Raw genomic sequence first — 19,122 nt, 5'->3', positions numbered from 1 at the left:
TTACCTTGGTTGGATCATGAATTTTGGAGAAACAAAACCTCAAATACTTCAATTTACAACGAGGATCTAACACATTTGCAATGAATACCATTACATTCAACTTCTCAATGTTTCCCCAATACTTATCAAACTTAATCTTCATTTTTCTTGCTATGGAACTTATACAAGGATCTAAAGGTTTGGACCATTCAACCAAAGCTAGCTTCGATGCCACAAATTTCATGAAAGAACAATTAGAAGTGACACACAACGAACCAGACAAACGTACTATGGCATTATAGATTTTTTACAATATTTGAGTAAAAAAAATAAGCATCATCCTAATCCTTAGTTGTAGGAATTCCATCATTACTAGTAAGTTCTAATTTGAATTGATCTTCATATCCTAGCCTTTCATATGATATTTGAAATTTGATTGTGGCCTTTAGCATTAGATGTATGGAGTTCCACCTAGTTGGAACATCTAGGCACAAAAAGCTTTTACTTGTTATATTCTCCTTTTCTACACATATTTTGAAGCATTGATCTCTTTTGTGGATAACTCCTAAGATATGTTACTGCCCTACGAATTCAAATTATTGCATCTTTTAGTTCATTTAACCCATCTTTCACGACTAAATTGAGAATATGAGCATAACACCTAACATGAAATAAACTCACCACCCAACATGAAAGTTTCATTATCCATAGAAATTGTTTTCTTCAAATATCCAACAGCAACATCATTTGAACTTGCATTATCAACGGTAATAGTACCTTGTTTCTCAATACCCCATGTCATGAAACATTCTTCCATGACTTGACCAATCGCCTCACCTTTGTGACTAGAAAGTGTACAAAAGTTTATTATTCTTTTACGCAATTTCCAATTACTATCAATAAAATGAGCTGTAATACGCATATAAGAGAGGTTTTGCAGTGAAGTCTATGCATCTATAGTGATGCAAATCCTTTAGTTTGGCTTCAACAACAAATATTTCAATTTCTGTTTCTCATTAAGATATAATGCAAAACAATCCCTTGCTAAGGTAGTGCATGACACAATTTTAAAGTCAAGTTACAATACGTTACAAAAGTAACAAAAACGTTCATGTTCTACAAATTTGAAAGGCAACTCATCTATAATTATCATTTTAGCAAGAGCTAGCCAACATTTTTCTTCATCAAAGCTCTAAACACCAAGGCTACTACTATCTTTTTGTGTCCTGATTGAAATGACAAAATCTTTTGTTTCTTGTCTTTGTTGGAGTATTTGGGATAAACTTTAGTAAGATGTTTTTTTAAAATACTAATCCCATTCTCACTCAACCACTTAAATTTTGCTCCAAAATACTTACATTTAGCACCATTTGGCTTCCTATTATCAAATTCATTAATAAAATGTTGCCACATAGGAGACTCACGACCCTTTTTTTTTTAGGAGGAATTTGAAATCCCTTTTTAGAAGAAGTAACAATGGGTTGAGGTTCATGACCTTGAGAATGCTCATTGGAGTCACGTGATAGATACAATGTTGACATCTGAAATTCATCAGAAGGCAAAAATAAATCAAAAGTTTGATTAGAAATTTAGAAAAGGAAAAGGAAAAATAAAGCAAAAGTTTGATTAAAAATAAAAATTTAGTTGAGTTATATATGAAAAAAATAATAGGAAAAATATAAAAAATTTAGATGAGTTATAATATGAAAAAAGATGATAGGAAAAATTTAGATGAGTTAGATAAATAAAGCAAATTTTTATTAGAAAAGGAAAAGGGAAAAATGAAAAAGATAATAGAAAAATAAAAAAAAATACCTTGTCTGAGGAAGACGATGAAACCGATGAAGCCGTGACTGCCGTGTCGCACTTTGCTGACTCCCTAGTCGCCAGAGTGTTGAATTAGAGATATTCAGTTTCAATAAGACCGGATTTTAGGGGATATGATAGGCGTGTAAATATAGATAGTCAATGACTAAGAATTAGGAAATTCTGTTAGTGTATAGCCTGTATTTTCCTTTTTTAGCTCCTTGTATTTCCTATTTAACTAAAGCACTGTGAACCATCCTTTGTACGGCAATATACAGATTAATTTCAATACCTTAAAATCGCCTATTTGGTATCAAAGCCTCTTACCGATTCTTCTTAAAAAAAAACCTAGCCGTCATTTTTTCTTCCAAACAACCTTAATCACCGTGTCTGATGATGTACCTGAGTCCAAGACCAAGACTTCTGAGTCCCAAGTCCAAAACTCTGAGGCACACTCGATCCAGATTACCACAATTCGGCTGAACGGTGAAAACTTCCTTTGCTAGTCCCGGTCCGTACGGATGTATGGTGAGCGCTAAAAAGTGCGTATTTAAACCCCTTAAGCTTAGGCATTCTAGTACCTTTATCTATCTTACTTTACCGTTTTAGATTGATTTCGTATTATTTCCATTTTCAGGCACTTATCCCGAAAATAAGCTAACTCAGCCAAATAAGAGCAGAAATGAAGCAATTCTGGGATGAATCAAAGAAAGGAGCCAAGTGGAAGCAAAAGGAAGAAAAATGTGAAAATCAACATCTTCAATCGATCTTAGATCAAAGTTCGATCAATCCAACATGATCGATCTCAGCACTTCAAGATGGATCAGAGTCATGATGACATTTTCAGAAATCTCAAAAGTTCGATCGATCCAACATTATTCTTCGATCGATCGAACTATCTTGTCATTATCCAAATGATTGATCTTATCTAATTGTACCACCCTACCAACCACTTTTGTCCTTTTCCCAAAAAATATCTTCGAAATATCTCAGATTTGTTTTTATCCAAAAAGCGCCGCCATTGAGATTGACGGAAAAAGAAAACTTGGAAAAAGAAATCAACGAAAAAAAAAAAAAAAACCCGTAAAATTTGGGAGAATGGAAAAGAAGGAAAATGACTGAGTCATTACAGAACCAAACATGTGGAAGTTGACAAACACTTTAACAAGGAAAAGCTTGACTATGGTATGATTTGCATTCCTTATGTTTCTACTGTTGAACAAGTTGTAGACATCCTTACCAAAAGACTACATAAGAGATAGTTTGAAGTTTTAAGAAATAAGGTAGCTATCAAAGACATCTACAAGCCAGCTTGAGGGGGAGTGTTGAATAAGAGATATTCGGTTTCAATAAGATCGGATTTTAAGGGATATGATAGGCGTATAAATATAGATAGTCAATAACTAAGAATTAGTAAATTCTATTAGTGTACAGCCTATAGTTTCCTTTTTTAGCTCATTGTATTTCCTATATAACTAAAGCGCTGTAAACCATTCTTTGTATGGCAATATACAGATTCTTTTCAATACCTTGAAATCGCCTATTTAGAGCCTAGATGGTTATGACATATTTAAGGAGAAAATGAGAATGAGAGATATATATATAGAGAGAGAGAGAATATAAAGAGAAACTGAGAGCGACGGAAAATCAAATGAAAACGGAATACCTACCAAAATGATGGAGAAACTGAGAGCGACGGAGTCACGACGGCTTCAAAGTTCAACAACAGTAATTAGGTGTGTAGATCTAAGAATATGATAGACCAACCAATGAACCACGAATCAAAGACCAGAAGTATGTGACAGGTCCACAAATCAACAACCAAAAGATCTAAAAAGTATGTGACCAGAACTAGTGAACCACGAATCAAAGACCGGAAGATCTGAGAAGATGAGAGACCGGTGTGGAACTATGAATTAAAGGTGAATCAGTGACGGCGATACTGTGATACAAAAGATAGAGCTGAAAAGATGCGAATGTCTTTGTGAGTATGTGAATATGTGACAATGACACGGATAAGATCATGAGAGATTGAGAGGAGGGGAGGCGGCTTGCCGGTTTCAAAGTTTGACTTTGAGAAGTTACGTTTAGGTTTTAACTTTTAACTTTCTTCTGTGGTTTACATTTTACAACATTACAACGTGGACCATGCGTATAATGTATGAGTAATTGAGTATACAATTAAATATATATGACACTAATGACAGACCTGACTTGATACTTGATGACTTGAAAGTCTAGTTACTATAGTATACAATTACATATATAATATAATCAAATATATATATACGGTTCGGTTCCCACGGGCCTGGAACCGGAAACGAACAGTAAATGAACGGTTCCTGATTTTCAGAACCGGAACTGTGCAATCTTAATATATTTTTAATGGAACATTTATCTATGCTCTTTCGCTTTTTTCATATGAGAAAAATGCAGAATCACTGGGTAAAGTAAAGAAAATCCAATATCAACTATTCTCATTATTATGGACTGTAAAAGCGTTGCAGATTTAATGACTATTAGACAAATGCGGGTACATGTATCATAGATATAAAGGTTGCATGAAAAATTTAGAAAGGTTGCACATCTCATAGCTAAGGTTGCACAAAAAGTAGAGAAATGTTGCACTAATATTTTTCTATGACACGTGTAACATTTAACTATGACGTGTGCAACATTAGCTATGATATGTGCAATCTTTATATATCTTTCATGCAACCTTTATCTATGTTCTCTCGCTTCTTTTCACACGAGGAAAATGCAGAATCACTGGATAAAGTAAAGAAAACCCAAGATCAACTCTTCTCATCATTATGGATTATAAAAGTGTTGCAGATTGCAAACTATTAGACAAAGGAGGTTACATGTATCATAGATATAAAGGTTGTATAAAAAAAGGTTGCACATATCATAGCTAAGGTTGCACAAAAAGTAAAGAAAAGGTGCACTAATCTTTTTCTATGACACGTGCAACCTTTATCTATTTTTTGCTTCTTTCACACAAGGAAAATGAAGAATCAGTGGGTAAAGTAAAGAAAACCCAATATGAACTATTCTCATCATTGTGGACTATAAAAACATTGCAAATTGCAAACTATCAGACAAAGAAGGTTACATGTATCATAGATATAAAGGTTGTATGAAAAATATAGAAATGTTGCACATCTCATAACTAAGGTTGCACAAAAAGTATAGAAAGGTTGCACTAATCTTTTTCTATGACACGTGTAACCTTTAACTATAACATGTGCAACCTTTATCTATTTTTTGTGTAACTTTAGCTATGATATGTGCAATCTTTATATATCTTTCATGCAACTTTTATCTATACTCTCCTGCTTCTTTTCATATGAGAAAACTGCAGAATCACTAGGTAGAGTAAAGAAAACACAATATCAACTCTTCTCATCATTATGGACTATAAAAGCATTGCAGATTGCAGACTATTAGACAAAGTAAGTTACACGTATCATAGATATAAAAGTTGTATGAAAAATACAGAAAGGTTACACATATCATAGCTAAAGTTTCACAAAAAATAAAGAAATGTTGCACTAATCTTTTTCTATGACACGTGCAACCTTTGACTATGACACATGCAATATTTATCTATTTTTCACTTCTTTTCACATGAGGAAAATGCAGAATCACTAGGTAAAGTAAAGAAAACCAAATATTAACTCTTCTCATCATTATGGACAGTAAAAGCATTGCAGATTGCACGACTACTAGACAAAGGAGGTTACATGTATCGTAGATATAAAGGTTGTCTAAAAAATTCACAAAGGTTGCACATCTCATAGGTAAGGTTGCACAAAAAGTAGAGAAATGTTGCACTAATCTTTTTATATGATACGTGCAACCTTCAACTGTGACATGTGCAACCTTTATCTATTTTTCATGCAACCTTAGCTATAATATGTGCAATCTTTGTATATCATGCAACTTTTATCTATGCTCTCTCACTTCTTTTCACACGAGGAAAATTTAGAATCACTAGGTAAAGTAAAGAAAACCCAATATCAACTCTTCTTATCATTATGGACTATAAAAGTGTTACAGATTGCAGACTATTAGACAATGGAGGTTACACGTATCATATATATAAAGGTTGTATGAAAAATACAAAAAGGTTGCACGTATCATAGCTAAGGTTGCACAAAAAGTAGAGAAATGTTGCACTAATATTTTTCTGTGACACGTGTAACCTTTAACTATAACATGTGCAACCTTTAACTATGATATGTGCAATCTTTATATATTTTTCATGTAACCTTTATCTATGTTCTCTCGCTTCTTTTCAAGAGCCAATATTCACTAGTTATTTATTATGAAAATAACAATTTTGTCGCGCAACCTTTCACTACCTTTCGTGCAACTTTTCTCTACTTTTCGTGCAACCTTAGCTATGATACGTGCATTCTTTATCTATTTTTCGTTCAACCTTAGGTATGATATGTGCAATCTTTATATATCTTTCACACAACCTTTATATGTACTCTCTATATCTTATTTTCACACGAGGAAAATGCAGAATCACTGGTAAAGTAAAAAAAACCCAATATCAACTATTCTCATCATTATGGATTGAAAAGCGTGCCTTTTCTGAAATTCAAAATTTGACTCCAATATGCTATCACCATCTGAGTGAGACACATTGAAAGTGAAAGGATAGGCCGTTGGTAGATAAATTATAGATTTTTTCTTTTATTTTAATTTTTGAACATGTGGTCTTATTATAAATTTGAATTGGAATTATTCAATGTCAATAAGGATATTTTTCATACAAATATAATGATTTCTTTCACAATGTCAAATATCAAACGAAACAATGCTTCAAGATCCAATATTTGCTTGTTATTTATTAAGAAAATAACAATTTTGTTACTGTAGTTCCTCAATAAGTATCAAAACCCTAAATGGGTTGTTTTAATAGTAAAAATAATATAGATAGATATATATACAGATATAGATGTATATGACTTGCAGGAATGTTCGCTGATGAAAATTAGAGGTAGGGCAAGGGTTTGAAGATGCTTAGAAGAAATTGAAAACATAACAATTTGATATTACAAATAAAATAAGTCACACCTTTTATTTTATAGAACCATTAAGTCATGTCAAATAACAAACCTACTTTTTTTCTTTAATTGATATAATTAAATATTTTTAAAAATAAAATATAATTACTTTATATATGTGTGTATATATATATGGGACAAGTGCAAAAAATACCTATTTAGCATACTTGGCGTAGCAAATTTACCTCCTATTTGAAAAAGTTTGCAAAAAACATCCCTAATCTTTTCACATTGTGCAAAAATACACTATCTAACATAAATTGGTGATATAATACCCATTTTGCCATTTTACTCTTCCGAAAATATCCAAAAGAGTATATATGCTACTAATCTCATAGTATAAGGGTGTTATGTGCACATTACCATATATATATATATATATATATATATATATATAAACTTTTTCCTCTATGGATATCTCTAAACATTTTTTTTTTTTTTTACTTTGAGAATTTGTAAAATAAGGATTTGAATTTTTTGAAATTCTAGTTTACTCCTTTCTACTAATTTCTTTTTTCTTTATTTTAATTTTTTTTCATACTAACACTGTTAAACAAAACAAAACAAAAAAAATCCCAATATCATTATGCACTAGTTTTCAAAATTTGGGAAAAATTTGTTTTCTTTAGTTTGCACTTTATTTTTGTTTTTTATTTTTTATTTTTATCTTTACTTATCCATTGATGGCGTCCTCCAATAGTGTCATTTTCGGTCATTTTATAAAATTATTTATTTTTATATATTTTATAAAATGGTTCAGTAAGGGTAATTTAGTTAACTTAAGGTTTAAATTTGTCCGATAAACCTATTTTGCACCAGATTGAAACTTTAGTGGTATTTTTTACACGAGAGGGGCATCTTGCAATAGTGTTCTTTTCGGTCATTTTATAAAATTATTTATTTATATATATATTTTATAAAATGGTTCAATAAGAATAATTTAGTCAACTTAGGATTTAAATTTGTCAGAGGGATCTATTTGCACCAAATTAAAACTTTATGGGTGTTTTTTTGCACATGAGGAGTGTGATATATACTACAAGCATACTTTAGGGGTATTATCTGCACTTGACCATATATATAGGGGTGTAATATGTACTGTAAACATACTTTAAGGGTGTTTTTTGCACTTAACTATAATGTTGGTTCTCCTAGACCGAGATTGTCCAATCCATATTATTTTTTTCTTTATTCCTAAGGTCATAATCTCTTAGAAGTTCAAGTTCTTACAATTAGGTCACTACACAAACTCGAAATAGTAATCTTTAGAAAGAGGAATGGGAAAGGAAAAAATGGAGGAGAGTACAATTACCACAGCGTTTTTAGTTCATTTAGGCTTAGTTTATTTGGATGCAAAAAATATTTTATTTTTATTTTTCGGTGTTTGATTGTCGTAAAATATTTATGAAGAATTTTTTTTAAAAAATATAATAAAATTAATTTACACATTAATTTTCGGCAAGTTATTTTATACGTTTGCCCAATCGAATCAACCTTAACCTTGACCTAGACCTTTATCAAACACTATATATATATATATATATATATATATATATATATATATATAAGGATTGAAAATATCATTCATGATATTTTGGAATTCACTAGGAGCAGTTTTTAATCCAAACGGCATTACTTTCCATTCATAATGTCCAAAGGGAGTAGTGAAAGCAGTTTTGTATCTATTTTTCTTTCGAAGACGAATCTGCCAAAATCCTAATTTCATATCAAATTTGGAAAAAATAACTGTTTGACTAAGGCGACTAATAAGATCTTTTTTATTGGGAATAGGATCCTCTTGAATCCTTTAATATAAGGTAACTTCACATAATGTCTTTTTCGGTGCCAAAAAGCAGTGGGTAGATCAGAACAAACTGTATTTTTAAGTTGTTGTTCAAAATCTTGAATTTTTGTTTGGAGAACTGGTTCAGTTAACTGAATATCAATTCTCTTGTAATTAATTTCTTCCTTCAAAAAACTCAACTGTTGAGTTTTAATTTAAAGCAGATTTATAGATTTAGACACAGAGGAATCAATTACTGATTTCAATTCCTTCCTGGAAGGAGGACTAATGAATTTGAATTGAACTTTGTGTCCAAAAGGTCGAGTAACTAATTCTTCATTATCAGTGGTGAATGGGTAGAGGAGGTAGATGAATGGAACACCTAATATTAGCTTGTCAGTCATATTTTTGACCAAGACAAATGATGTCTTAAAACATACATTGTTCTGGCAAATATGAGCTTTAGAAAGCTTGTATTTTATGTCCATTTTACTACCATTAGCTGAGCTTAGCCTTTCAGAAGTTTTCTCATAGTATTTAGTTGGTATGAGTCCTTCCTGAATGCAATTAAAATCAGCTCCTGTATCAACCAAAACAACGACTTCAAGTTTGAAATCTTTGTTGATGATAAGAATAACTTTAGTATACCATTTTTGAAAAGAAATGTGACTCAAAGTTTGGAGTTTGTTAGAGGATTCAGACCCAAAGGGATTTGAATGTTTTGATTCTGCTGAATGAGTAGAGGTTTCTTCATCAGAAGACTCAGCAGAGTCTTTTCCCGTAAAGGAAAAAGTAGAATGCTGTTTTAGTTCTTGTATATCATTTTTCATGACTTGATGATCTGTTTTGAGATTTTTAATCTCATTTTTTACTATGTTAATTTTTGTTTGCAAGTCTTGGATAGTAAGTTCTTTTGGTTTGTTATTAAATCTTTCTAGAGTTTTATATAGACTAAAATTAGGCTTACTAACTGTCGGGGCTTCAGGTTTTGAGTTACCTAGTAATACCTTAAGTTTTTTAAGATATAGATTTTTTAGCTCAGGGTCATCAACTTTACTAATTAAATCAATAAGCTTGTTCATCATTTTTTATGAGAACATTAAGTGACTTAGTAGGATTACAGCAACTATCTTTGCATCATAATGTAATATTGGGTGAACTAGGGAAGCATCAGATGACTGTGAGGAGGAGCCAACTTCTGGATCACTACTACTGTTATCGGTGTCTTTTAACTGAAGAATTTGGTAAATAGATTCATTGATATCATTAGGGATTTGTAACTGATTGATCTTTGTTTTTGCATAATAATCTTTTGCAAAGTGACCTTGACGACCATACTTGTGGCATTTGTCTTTACTAATATTTGGGTTACTAGGGGTATTCTTTTTAAAGTTCTTTTTCCTAAATTTCTTTTTAGATTTAGGCTTTTGAGAATAATATTCATTTTTAGGAAAGACTGGTTTCCTATTCTTGTAATTTCTATGGCGACCTTTGTAATTCTACCTGTGTGATTTAGGGTTTTGTCTAGAGGGAGCTATGGGTGGAAGACCATATTGTTCACAAAAGGTCCCCATTTCATAGTTAGCTCTTTTCCTATCATCTTGTAACTGGTTGCTAATTTTCATGTCAATACACATCCTTAATCCTTCATTTTGGATTAAGCTGATGATATTGCCATATGTGAGATTATCATAATCAATGTTACTTGTGGCTTTACTAAGAGTATCTCGAATCTTATAAGCAAAGAGGTTAGGTAAACCATTAATGAATTTTTCTTTCCAAAATGGTTTGTTACTATCGTCTCTTAGCATAACTCTGGACAGGAATACATCTTTATACCACCCGAAATCACTCATGGTTGGACAAGAGAGATTGGTTAGCTGGTCATGTACTAGGAGTACCTATAAAATGGTCTACTATGGTGTAAACCAGGGTATTGACTCCGTCAGGAATGGCTCGACCTATGGTTTCATCAAAAATAGGAATACCATCATTATTTTTTTGAATAGCATTTTTGATTCCTGTTCAAGAATCTTCAGTCAGATGTTTTTCCCACCAAGATTTTAACATTCCTGAAAATCCCGAAGCAAAAAGATCAACTATTTCAGGTTGACTAAGATTATGTGTGGTAACATAATTATTAGCCACCATGGAAATATGACTGAGTTTATTAAGGATTTCCTGTTCTGATAAACCATCAATATTCCATTCATATAGTTTATCAGAGGAAACAGAAAATTTATTTTGAATATTTCTTTCTTTATATTGAAGATCAGGAGGTGTCGGTCGAGGGTACCAATTTTTGGTAAGACTAGTAGGATTAACCCGTTTGTTGACTAATCGATTAATTTCTAAATTAGAAAAAGCATGTTCAAGTTGTTGAATATCAGAGGGGTAACTAGAGGAAGAAGAAGAACTATCAGAATCATCAGTATTATTGATGACAGTGAGTGTTTTATCTTCTTTAATGGCTTTGCCTTTCTCCATGGTTTTGAGAAGAGTCTCAATCTGGAGAATGACAGAAGGATCAGGAAGGGCTTTGGGAAGGCCTTTTCTCTGTGTAGGCATAGAAATAATTGGTGACTCAAGTGGGGTGGAAATGACAGGAGGAATAGAAGACTGAGTGAGGGAAAGCTCAATTTTATCAAGTTGAGTCCCAATAGTATGTAAATATTGATTAGTGAAATTATTTTGTTCAATGATTTTTCTTGTGTCGTTATCAGTAACTGTGGTAGTAACTTTTAAAGGTGAGGCAGGAATTTCTGTTCCCATATGATCGAGAACTACAGAGTCTAGAGAAGGATGGGAAGAGGAAATTACTGATTTGTCTGATTTTTTCCATTTGACTTTAGTTAGCACATTGACTTGATTGTAACAGTTTTCTAGATAATCAAAAAATTTGATTTCTAGCTAGTGCTCTGTCATAAATCTTTGCCAATGACGGAGGATTTTTTGTTGTTCTTTCTCAGTATGATTTTTTCGAAAAGTTTTTCTTTTTTCTTTGTTTTGTTGAGAAGAATATTCTTCATGTAACTTGGGGAGATTATATTTAAAAGGTTTACTAATGGTGTTTAATGAGGGATCAACTGGGTTGATGTTACCAATGAAATCTGTAGGGGTAGGTGAATTAGGTGCAGATTGAGCCTTGGCCGAAGGAGTTTGTTCATAACAAGGATGACTAATTTGTTCTTCAATGTGAACATCTTTTAACTTGAGATCTTTGAACTATGGGTTAAGTCTTGAATTTTTTCTTTTAAGAGGAGGAACTGAGTTACTTTCTTTGTCCTGATTTAGTATAGAGGAAGTAGAATGACAGGAACGGGTCAGAAGGCGTTGTTCATCAAAGCTTATTCTAACTGTTCCATCAATATATTCCTGGACTCTATCAAGACTACAGATATCATTTTGTATTTTTAAAGGATGATTTTCATTTTCAAGGAACCACTCATTTGGTAAAGAAATATCTTTCCAAGCAATAGTTTTCTTAAGTTGAATATTAGCATCAGCAGGGCTACTTTCAATTAATAGAGTATGACCCTTAGCATCCTTTTTTATGGCTTTAATGTTAAGATTTATTCCTCTTGTCTTATAATAAATTCGGTAGATAAGACCTAGAGGTTGTGAACTAGGGAGCATTTTGTAACCAGAAGTTTTAATATTAAGGGTTAAGGCTTTTAATAAATGAGGATCAGTTAGACTAAGGGTTAGATCAGGGTAGCAATTAAAATGAACTGGACCATTACAAAGAGTGGTTTCAACTATTCCTAGGAGACTATCATCATATTCTAGAAACCTAGCATCACAAAGAGCTAAGAGTACTGAGGCGTTGGGACCAGTACCATCAAAGGGATTAATAACCACTTGGACTAATCCTATATGAATAAAATTGGATCCACGATCTTTGTGTTTTTTAATTGCTTTACTAGTTAGTAATTGACATCGTTCATGTTCTTTGGATAAGGAGTAGATTTGTTCTACTGTTTTAACTGTGTAGTCACTAAGAAAGGTTGACATGAAGAAACTAGTTTTGTAGATTTCTCTAGTTGGAATACGAGGAATACTCCAATCACTAAAATCTAAACTAATGTCTTCAACTTGGTATTCTTCTTCGTTAACTATGTTTGGAATAGGGGGTAGGCTGGTTCTGGATCTAGAACTCATTGAAGAGGAAGACTTGAATAACCTATTCATGGTTACTTATCTCAAACTACTTGTGGTTGAATGACTGAATAAAACATACTGTTTTCATGACTCTCTCAAAGCGATATCTAATTCCTTTCCACGCACTCATCCGCTCATGCCGTCCCGCTCAGGCCTCTCTTGGGTCTTACTGTTTGGCTCGGGTCTTATTGTTTGGATCTGGACTTATAGGAAGGAATAAGAGTACAACAATTTAAGAATCAATAAATAGAATGATTTAAACAGAACAATCAATCAAGATAAGTAGGAGAGAAGACACAGAATAGATTATACATAAATTCACGAATAAATGGCTCTGATACCAATAGGGGAAGCGCACAATTATTTAAAACAAGTTAAACATTAAATTATATAAGGTGGTGTATAACCGACCAGGTATATATATATATAACAAAGTAAAATAATTAAGGCGGTATATAACCGACCAAGATATATATATAGAACAAGATAAATAACTTAATATTAAACTGTTATTAAAATCAGAAAGTAACTACAACAAAAGGTTACTGAAATAAACTTACAAATTAATGTAACTGATAGAAGTCTGAAGAATACAGCATATTGGTGACGTATTACACTCAGAAGGATTAAATAAACAAGAACTGAATATTACAAATAGAACTGGATATTGAAGCCTGGATTCTCTCTCTTTCTAACTCTGGAAGAGTAGCCTGAATGAAGCCTGGGTTACAATGGGACTGACCACTGCATTTATAAGCGAGGCTGGAGACATCTGAGGCATGATTCCCGGCTTTCAAAAAGTAACTTTTGACTTTTTGGACTGCTTGTAACTATTGGTGAATAGTGAGTTACTGTTCTTGTCGTTTGTGCCAACGGTTACTGTAGATGAATAGTTCTTTGTCGGGAGCACTGTTGAAATAGTAATTCTACCGACAGTTACTGTAGAAATAGTGATTTTGACCTGTTACTGTAGCATTGTTGACTTTTCCTGAAAATCCTTAGTAAGGATCATCATAGGGATTTTGACTATCTTGGAAGACTGAGTCATCATATAGATTAACTGGGTGACTAGACTCAGCTTCAGAAGATACATCATCAGCTTCTTCCTCTTCTTGGGAGAGCTCTTGGAAGCGATCAGTTAAGGAAGCAGCCATTTTCTTGAGCTCTTCAATCTCCGATTTGGGAGTTTTCTTGGATTTGGAGGTAGTTGCAGAAGAGGAAATCTGTTTGTGTTAAGTTACTGGTTGTGGTTGTGAAACCACTGTGACTGGTGTTGGTGATTGCTGGGGAAATTCTCCCTCAATGTAACCAATGATTCTGTCAATTTGGAATGTGTCCCACCATTTAACGTAGTGACGACGGATAACTAGTGTGCCTTGGATATCATATTGCTATTTGAAAATCCATGGAATTTTGTATTTGCAAGAGAACATGAGAAGGATAGGGAACTGAGAATTGTGTTTGCTGACTTTGTACACAGTGTGGAAATATTTAATTTGGTTGGCAAGAGTTAGGGGCAAAATTTCTGGAATGGAGCCATACTGAGACCACCATTTCAAAAACCAGGTTGGGAGCGGGGTTTTGTAATTGAATTGGTTATCAAAATTGAGAAACCAAGAATGTGTAAATGACTCATTTTGGTGAAGCATGATGATGAACCAGGCATTCATGTAGTCATGGTAATTAAACACATAATCATTATCGGGTAAGGGTTTGCAGAGAGTAGGATGACTACCCCATTCTTCTAAGGACATGATTTTTTGTATATAGAGAGAATGGTAGAGGACATTTGTCTTATCAATTTTATCACAAAATTTGTTAATACGGATGGACTTGGTGGAATACAGAATATTTCTGTAATATAGAAGTGACTTAAAGGGATGACTGGAAAGGTAATGAATATTAGGAGGAAAGAAGGACCGGGCTAGTTCAATAGGGTCCTGTATGTAACTAAGAGAAGGCTCAATGTAAAACAAGGCATGAACTGGTTTTTCAATGTAGTTACTGGGTGTTTTTGAGGTAGGCTTTGGGGTAAATAACTGGGGGGAGCGTGTAGGAGTGACTTCGAAGGGATCAGGGACAGGGTTAACTAGAGCAGACTTGAAGGTTGGTAACTGAGAAGTAAGTGGTTGAAATCTATTGGTGACTGCTAGGGCAGAAGGTTGTGACTGGGATTGTGATCTGGTAACTGGGGTGTTGTCGGGGCAAATATCAAAAGGTTTAACTCGGGGCCTCTGGGGAGGCTGTCTGTCTGCCATCAGTTTTCTGCAAGAATTCTCAGGTAAGAAAATCTGGAATAGAATTGTTACTTCCTTTGATATATTCTATATCAAAATCGAATATACTTAATATAGCTTGCCACCGGGCAAAAATTTGTTTAAAAGCAATATTTTCAACATCTTTTTCTAAAACATATTTTGCACTTTGACAATCAACTCTAAGTAAAAACTTTTGATTCAAAATATCATCTTGAAATTTACTAATACACAAAACAATAGATAAAATTTCTTTCTTAATAGTACTATAGTTACTTTGTGCTTTTGTCCAAACACCAGAATGGAATCGAACTAATTGTTCAGGTGCATTTGGACTGACTCGCTGCTTGAGGATGCCACCATAGCCAATGTCAGAGGCATCGGTTTCAATTATTTTAAAAGAATTAGTAGTCGGAATGCCAAGACAAGGCAAAGACTTGACATAACGCTTGATAGATTTGACGATATTAGTATGGACAGAAGTCCATGGAAGGGGGTTACTCTGAAGTCGATCAAATAGGGGTTTACATTGTTTGCGAAGATCTTTGTAAAAATCAGCAATGTAATTTAGAGATCCTAAAAATCTCTGTAATTGTGATTTCTCTAAAATTTGATCTGGGAATTTATCAGCAAATTGAAAAGACCTATCAATCGGACGAATTTGACCTTGATAGATATGGTAACCAAGAAACCTGATGTTGGTTTGGAATAACTTAATATATATATATTTTACTTGAAAAAAGAAAATATTTTCTCAGTTTTTTTTTTTTAAACATACGAGCCTTAGTTTTTATTATTTTTTGGTTGGTAAATGCCTTATTTTTTTATTTAATTAAACAAAATTAGAACCTTTTTTGTTTTTTCCATTCATGTTATTGTTTTATGTGTAGATTAAGAACTTATGACAAGACATTCAAATTTTGCATTTTCAACAGTCGATATTTTTTTTATGATTGAAGAGACAAAATCAAGGTTATGTTTAAAATAGCTTATCGCATCCCATTAACTATTAAAGTTTATTTCATACTCTTGTCACGTTGAAATTATACACGTGTCACATTTTTTTTTTCTTTCATATTCGACATATAATAAATAGTCACCATTAAATATTAATTGATGTTATTAAATGAGGGTATCATATTAAGAAAAAAAGAAAACCAAGTCTTTTTATAGTTGAAGAGATAAAATTAGGTGTCCCATTCTTTTTTAATATTTTGCGTGTAATAAATAGCCTCGTCTAACTATTAATTAAGAGTGTGAAAAAAAAAAAATTATTAATTAAGGTTATTAAATGAGGGTATAATATTAGAAAAAAGGAAAAAAAAAAATCTTTTTATGGTTAAAGAGACAAAATTAAGTGTCACATTCTTTTTCATATTTTGCATATAATAGCCATATCTAAATATTAATTGATGATATTAAATGGGGTATTTGATAAGCGCCGAATATTACATATTCAAGCCCCCTTTCTTGCATTAGTTAAGTCCATTATTAGAGGATAATGTATAATTTTAATTCAGTTATGTATTTCTTTCTGATTTCAGGTATTTTTCCCAAGAATGATCAAGGAAGCGGTTTTGACAACTTTCTGTTGAAATACGTGCGCCGTGTCGGGGAGTCATCTTCGGGACCTTACCTCTTCAGTCGCCGTTTTTATGAAGTCCGTGGCTTAGTGTGCTTAGTGGAAGCCACGTCAGTGCTCCGGCTCGGAAAGGCTTACGAAAAGCCTTGGTTTAAAGTTGGAATGGCAAGCCTCCGCGGGCGCCCGCCGTGCCACCGCGGGCGCCCGCCGTGCCACCGCAGGCGCCCGTCAATTCCCTCATCTCTTTACCCCATTTTGCTAGGCCTTGCCGAGCTTCCGCGGACCCACCAAGCTCCCGCGGGACCCCGCCATCCATTCTGCGGGCGCCCGCCGCCTTCGCAGGTAGGGTTTTAGATGGGCTTTCAAGCCCATTTTTCCCTCTTTTATTCTCTCTTTAACCCTTCTCCCTCTCTACTCTCGTCCCCATCCCTCTCAAACCCTCAAACCATCCCACTCTCTCTCCCAATTCCTCCCTAATCCTCTCATCTATTTATCTCATCCATTATCATCCTCCAATCTCCATCCTCATCATCCATCATTCAAGCTTGAGGAGATTGAGTCCTACACATTGGGTAAGTGTTTCTACCTCTCTTTTTCTTTAAATTTTGGCACTAGGAGGATGGGATTCTTGTTCTGAGGGATTGGTGATTGTTGGGTTGTGCTTGAATCTCCATTGCATTTTAAAATTTTGGGATTTTTGCATCTCTAACTTTATTTTTGCTCTCTTCCCAATTCTGTTGCACACCAGGTGTTCATAGAAATTCTCGAACCAGTTTTCTTCATTCCAATGGCTCTTAGTGTTATTTCCAAGCGTGCTCGGTCATCGAGGGCCCTTCTAATGCTCCTCCGACCCCAAATTGGGCTGAATGGCCAATTGAAACCGAAGCTCGATTCGCCATTGCAAATACTTTCGAGAACAATTTGGAGACCGCATGGTTCGTCCGCGAATTGAGGGCCCATGGCCTCGCCTCGCTTTTCAAACTGCGCGCTCATTCTTACTTCCCGCGTGTGGTCCGTCTGTTCTATGCCAACATGGTCCACTCATGTGAGGAACCGGACAAAATCAAAACCACCATTGATGGCTATGATTATGAATTCGACCTCGATGACCTTGCTATGGCTATGGATTGCCCCTTGGTTTCACCGGTGGATGAGGCGGGCCTCGCCCTTTATGTTAAAGGTCCCGATCAGCTTACCTTAGCGGACATTGTGGGAGAAATTTGTCATGGTCAATTCACCAGAAACAGAACCACAAGCACCAATAAATCTTTCTTACCATGCCAGCTATGGTTTCTCGATTTGGTTCTGTCTAAGAACATCCTACCCGTGCCAGGCCATTCCGAGCGCAAAGGGGAATTCTGAAAACCCTCTACTATGCTGAAAAAGAGTGTTGGTTTTGTGTCCCATAGCTTGTCTGGGACCAATTGCTAAAAATCTACAATGAATTAATCTTAGTTCGGTCGCGCACCACCACCACCTGGGCATTCCCATTTCCATACCTTATTACAAGGTTGCTAAAAAATATGGGGTTCCGAGCTCCTCGTGGTGAACAGAAAAATAAAGATGTGTTAAACTTCAACCTTGGGGTCTGGAAGTCCAGCACAGCTCAGCTTCAGACGTCCCGTCAGGCGTGCATTGGTGACGAGTTGGATTGGGGTGCTCCGGCCCCCCTGTGGCTCCTGCTCCTGATACCCCCGTTTCTCCAGCTGCCCCTTTTGTCCCGCCGCCGGATGTCATGACTCGCGCCGATTATCTCGCCTTGGATGCTCGTCTCGATGCCTTTTCCTTACGTTTTGATGCTATAGAGGGTGCCGTCCAGAAAACTCAGGAGAATCAAGAGATTCTGCAGACTATGCTCCAGTCATTGATTGACCGTGCACCTGGCCCACCTGGTGCCTCTCCTCTACTCCAATGGTAGAGTGATTTCATATTTTTCTTCTTATTTCCCGTTTCAGGAGTACTTTTTAGACTTATTTTAGGCCGTGTTTGGCATTTGCTTTTCAGTTTTTCTTTGGCACTTATAATTGCATCACTTTTGCTATTTTGCATGGCTTATAGTTTTTAGTCAAATAAATTGCAGTTATTTTCATTAAATTTGGATTCATATGATTCTTGCCTTGTATAGATTTCTTTTGACAGGTTTTTGAAACCAAGTTTGGGGGCATGCTCCCTGCAGTTACGAGCTGGCCTATATTTGCACTGCCACTCCAATCCTCTCAACTTGGTACTATTGTTCCTTTCCCCCTTTGTTCATTCTCTTTGATTGTCCCTTATCTTCTCACATTGGGGACAATATGACATTCAAGTTTGGGGGTGCATGTGCATGCTATTTTTGGTGCATGAGCATGTTACTGCAATTTTGATATTTTTGCTCATTTTTTATGCTCGTAAATTAATAAAATCATATTGTTTAAAGGGAACTTTTTGAAGGTCGAAGCATGTGTTTAATACTTTATGTATAGAAGCCAAGACAAT

This window comes from Cornus florida, unplaced genomic scaffold, assembly GCF_030987335.1.
Source record: "Cornus florida cultivar Cherokee Brave unplaced genomic scaffold, ASM3098733v1 CherokeeBrave_3.0.0_Hap2_Chr09, whole genome shotgun sequence".
NCBI lineage: Eukaryota > Viridiplantae > Streptophyta > Magnoliopsida > Cornales > Cornaceae > Cornus > Cornus florida.
Note: the sequence above shows the minus strand (reverse complement) of the source record.